Here is a 6,025-nt window from a genome sequence, read left to right as displayed (position 1 = left end):
AATTAAGAAAGATTAGCTGATCGGAGTTGAGAGTGCTCCACATTTTGCAAAGTTGGTCTCATTTGCAAAGAGCTTCAAAATGTGGCATCTTTGAAACGTTTCTCCTACTTGTAAGCAAGGTTTTCTACACAAACCTTTATAGATTTACCTAGGAAGTAAGACAGCATTGGCAGTATCCCATAAACAATTCCCTTAATTAAATACAAAACAAAACAGACTAAAGAGCTGCATAAACATTGACATGTCACATGTGTGGTGTTGACCCCAATTAACAGTGTGAAATGATCTTTGATGTTTAACAAATAAGTTTTGCACTCATACTGTAACTAGCTTTCCTTCTGGTACAAGAGTAGGGTTTGGAATATTACAGACAGAGAAAGCTGACTCACAGTTGTTGGCACAAGCAGATATTTGCAACTGCTAACCTTATTCTTGATCTTTGTATTATAGTCTTAAAACTATCAGAGTCACATAATCTCAAAATATTGTATGCAGTACCATTCCTGAAAGGTGCTATGGCCTCTAATCCCTGCCTTATCCCCTTCACTTGCTGACCAGTACAAAAAAACATTGTTGGATTGTTCTTAATTTCAAGCCATACAGCAAATTTACCATACGTCTGCAAATTTTTGAGCGCTTAGCTCTTTATAGAAGGAGTGTACTCTCTACAGATTGGAAAAAACTCTAGAGAGTACAGAATATAATGACTAAAAAAAAAAAAGCCTGTTCCATAATGTTAAACCTAGAAGCCCCCCCCCCATGTTGTGAATGGCATGGAGGTCTGAAACTGAACACAAATTATCAGAATGATTGGCCACTTCTCCTTTTTTCTTTCTTGAGAAAAATATAAATTATTTAGCACCCCTATTGAAAAGTTTGACCAGAGAGACCAAGGAACTGATGGGCATAAAATGTGAGCTGATTCGTGTGGACTGGAAGGTACAGACAGGCTTGCACTGCCATTTCCCATAGCTGCTCCTGTCAGGAGAGTGGATTCTTCATACCCCTGAGCAACTCAACTAAGTTGATCTAAATTTTAAGTGTAAACCAGGCCTAAGTGTTTGCAGGATGGGGGCCCTAAACCAAAACCTGTTACCAACCATTAAATATTTGACATCCTTGATTAAATATGTAGATGGGGTGAGTTTCCAATCCAGGGATGTTTCATGTATTAAATACACCACACCCTTGGCACCCTTGTTGGCAGACTCAGATGAGAGGCCAAGGACTTTGAGTTTGACCCTGAAAGACGCCAAGCACTTCTGGGAAGTGCTGAGCACTCTCGGCACCCATGAAGGCCCCCTGGAGTTGAGGGCTCTCAGCATTGCACAGGAAAGCTCAGCATCTTGCAAGGTTGTGCCATAAATGGGCATGGAGATTGAACATCCTTCTCACGCCTAATTGTGGTCCTTTTGAATAAGGGTTTACTATATGCAAACTGGTTAGAGCGTACAGGAAACTTTCACTGCCTTTGCCTGTGCTGGGAAGTCTCCAAGGCTGTCAAGTTTGGCAGCTTTCCGAGTACTAAATTCACACACACACTTTTCGAAATAAAGACTCCATACGGTACAAAATATGTGCAGCATGGGAAATGGCAGTGCAAGCCTGTCTGTACCTTCCAGTCCACGTGAATCAGCTCACCGACATGTACATTTTACGCCCATCAGATCCTTGGTCTCTCTGGTCCAAGTTTTCAACAAGGGTGCTAAATCCAATTAGCATCAAGAGTGTGACGGCAATTTCTGTGAGCGTGGAACTGCCATCAGATGGTCACTGACTTTCAGCCAATAATTTTCACTGTAACAGTTGGACTTTTGGTTTCTTTCTGAGCAGATGAAGTTATTATTCAATATTTATGTTACAGTAGTGCCAGAAGCTCTAAGCAGGATTGGGATCCATTTTACTGGGTGCTGTGCAGATACATACAATCCCTGCCCCCAACAGCTTAGTCTACGGCCAACATTCTCGTGGCTGTGCTTACACTGAGTAGCACCTTACTCCACCAGCAGTCTCACTGACTTACTCTTATGGAGTAAGGTAGGTACTGCTTGTTATGGATAAGGGAATTAGAAAGACAAGTGACAAGCAAAGTGTCAGTGGAGAAGGAATCAATCGGATATATAGTTTTTATATGCATCTATTATTTGCATTTTCTTTCTGCTAATTACAAATATAGAACCCTCTCCATCTGCCCCTCAAACCATCATAAATTGTTTTTTAACCACTCAAATAGATCGTGGAGGAATTGTTTTTAAATGGTTTAATCTTGGGGTTTTTGGGGGGAGGTGAAATGCTATTGAAAGAAACCTACAAGTGTGGAGCTGTTTATTTCCTATTCCAATTGATTAAAGTATGACCTCATTTTTTATTCTGCCTTCATGCTTTTAATAAACCTGTGCCCTGTGGTATTACTGACTTTTACAAATCAGTTTCTCAGCCACACATCAATCTTTAAACAGTGCATTAAAGTTTTATTCTTCCTGAACAGGTAATAATTTTTCCACTTACTCTTCTGATTATTTTGGTCAAACTAAATTACAGCTCTCTTCCCTAACATGAGCTCTGGCTGATTTTAAATACATCACAAGTGCCTGGTTACCTTGTCACATCAGGAATTTATATATATATATTTTATAGGTTTTAAAATGAACTGTATAATTCAATTAAGGAAAGTTAATTTAAACCATTTTAAATCAGTTTTATCAGGTTTTCTCCATAGCTTTTATGAACTTCAGCTGTAATATATAAATATCACCTTTTAAAATAGAATAATGAACATTAATTTGCTTTCAGCTGCCATTACATAAAATACAACAAACCTTTTAACACAGAGAAATGACTTGGCACATCATGTGAAAGACTCACTTTGAAAACTATTAACTGGCTTATGAATAAAAGTTAAACAAAACAAACTGCTTTGAATTAATTCAAACTGAAATAAGAACTATAATTGACTTTCTATATTACAATACTTCATAAGAAGACAGCGATGCTGGAACTAGGGGTGCTGCCCCATCCTTGGCTTGAAGTAGTAATAACAAACACCAAATACATGGTTTCCATCATCCATCGCACTATAAAAATGGCTCCAGCACCCCTGTAAGAAAAATGGTTTGTAGTTCACACACTGACACCTGGGAGTTCTGGATACAGTTCTTCTTGGCTCTGCCACAGACATCCAGTGTGATCTTGGCAAGGCACAAACTCTTTGCCACAGTTTTCCATCTGTATCATAGGGATAATGGTAGTTCCTTTCTCCCACACTTTGTTTTTTCCATTTAGATTGTAAGGTCTTTGGGGTAGGGACTGTCTCTTACTAAATGTATGTACAGTTCCTAGCACAATCAGGCCCCAATTTTCACTGGGGCTTTTAGGTGTTACTGTAATACAAGTTAATAACCTAAAATCTACAAGACCTTTGTGGCCACAATTTATATTAAGGTTCCATTTCTAAATACTTTTATAAAGAGTAAATAAATGATTAATACATGTTTTTAAATAAATGAGTAATACATTGTTTAAGTCCAACAAGTCAATAGGCTGCTTCTAACCATCTATATAACATCTAACCAGAAAGGTTAGATAGATGGTTAGAAGCAGCCTGTTGACCTACTCGACTCAAACAATATATTACTCAGTTATTTGAAAAACATATGCTCTGCGTTTATTAACTGTTTCTACACTATTTTTAAATGAAACCTTACTATAAAAAGAGTGAGCAATCGGGGGTTATTTGTTCGTAATGGATTTCATACTGAAATATAAAAACCCCTGTCATAGGATCATCATCTCCCAGTAAATCTTCTGGAGTTGGGTAGCCCTATAGCTGCCCCACCCTCCGTTTCCCATGCTCAGGGCTCCTCTAGAATACTTCTCCAACAAATGAGGCTGGATCATGTGATAGATTAATTTAATAATAGGGACATCTTAAGTCACAGAATAAAGTTCAGTACTGTAACTTAAAAGATTCTGGCTCTGCCGCCTTCTGAGCATCCCAGCTCTTCATCAGCCTCAGTTGTCCCCTTCAGGCTCCCAAACTCACCCCTACAGTTCCCTACTAGAGTTCAGAAGCCCAGAGGACACAAGAACAAACAATATCCCACTGCCCTGAGATTCATAAAAGTCTCACTTCCGTCCTGGGCTTTTTCCAAGCTGCCCACCCTTTGTATTGGACAGTGGACACAGGAGCGCTCCCCTGGGCCTGGCTCTAGCTCCAGAGCTTCCTCCACTACCAAGGTATCCTGGTTTCTGATCCGTCTCCCCATTCCCGTGGGCAGGCAGTGAGCCCCACGTCTATTCTCCCTGTCCCTTCCTGACCAACTCTCAGAGTTGGCTCACCCCCAAGCTCCCTCTTCTCTAAAGCCAAGGGGCCTGCTCTTAAGCGCAACTGGGAGTCAGCTGACCAGTCTCACGTCCACTGGTCTCTCCCCTTTAAAGGTCCAGTATCACCCTGTGACAACCACCTTGTGCTTTATTCACCAAGCAGAGAGGTTTTGGAACAGCCTTTCCAACCAGCTCCCTGCAATTTAAAAAGTGGGCTGATGAGATCATCAGCTGCAAACTCTCCTTCCTCCAAACCTTGTTTCCAAAGAAGTATTTGCAGAAAAAATTAAGGCAGCTTTCCTTCTGGCAGGGTGCAATCCTTGAATTTTGAACACGACTGTCTGCTTGACATTTATAATATATAATTAGGAGCAGTTGTCATGTTGTTATGCTTCTTCTCCCATATGGCACAATACTCCACCATCAGAGACTTATAGTTCATGACACCCACTTCAGCTTGTGCATGTGCAGCTGCGTGGCCATACGGTGGTTCATCCTCACTAAAATATATTTTCCCATTCTGGTTTGTGTAGGTTAGATAGTGACTGATTTATGCTTCTGGTTGGGTAGTAAGGTTCACAAGGAATAATGCACAAGAGGGGTGCAGATGCAAGTTATCAGCACACCTCGCTGCACAGTGCAACACAAGAACACCGCCTATGTTCTAACAGAATGAAAGCAGTGTTCCATGCTACAGGGCGGTGTTGCCCTGAGCCACAGCTCCCTTAATGGTTTCAGTTCAAGAGACGACAGAATTGAGCCCAAAGTGGCATCTTTGGATATAGGATTCAGAGGGCCATATACTGCCCTTGAGCAGTGGCAAGATTTCTGTAAAGTCAGGGGGAGTACATTATGTACATACATATTGATGGCAGTATCCTTAAGGATTGTAAAGCCTTCTGAGGAATTTTTAAGATGATTTTCTACCACTTTCATGGTCTAAGACTTCATCTAGATATTTATGCCACAGTAGATTAGATTGATCAGCGATTGATCAGCTGCTTGTGATCAGGGTTGCAATCATGAATGAGCACACATGATAGTTGTGATATTAGAATTCAGAGCTTATGAGATGGTGCTTCATGAAGTACACATACACACATGTTTAAGTAAGCCATAATACAGCCATTTGGGAGGAAGGAGAGTCTTATAGTCAAAGCACCAGGCTGAGGGGTCAGGAGACCTCAGTTCCTTACTCAGTTTTACTACAACCTCCTGTGTGACTTTGGACACTGCAATCACTTCATCTCTATTTCCCTGTTAAATGAGGTACCCATCTCACAAGAGTATTGGAGACTTAAATCCTGGCATGAGAGAGAATAAAATAACCACAGTCACTGAGACAGGAACACACATGAGATTAAAGCTTGTTCAATATGAACCAAGAGCCAAGGATTGTAATTAAGTACCAAATAAATAAATACCTAAAATAATAAAATCAATTCTGTCGAAAGCTACTGTCAAACAAAAGGAGGGATAATACCAAGCTCACAATCAATACATAACTTTATAACTCAAGCAATTGTATTTCCATACAATCACAAGCCCTAAAACCTCACTGAATGCTGAAGAAGCCAGTGAAGGCAAAACCTTGGTATGCAGAAAATGTGTTTCTAGTGAGTATGTGCCTGTATAGACTACATTGAATTGAACAATGTATCAGCAACAATTCATTCTACCTGAAGAACAAACCAAAAGTTAC

Source organism: Lepidochelys kempii, chromosome 3, assembly GCF_965140285.1.
Source record: "Lepidochelys kempii isolate rLepKem1 chromosome 3, rLepKem1.hap1, whole genome shotgun sequence".
NCBI lineage: Eukaryota > Metazoa > Chordata > Testudines > Cheloniidae > Lepidochelys > Lepidochelys kempii.
The sequence above is the reverse complement of the archived record's forward strand: the minus strand, read 5'-3'. Positions refer to the sequence as shown.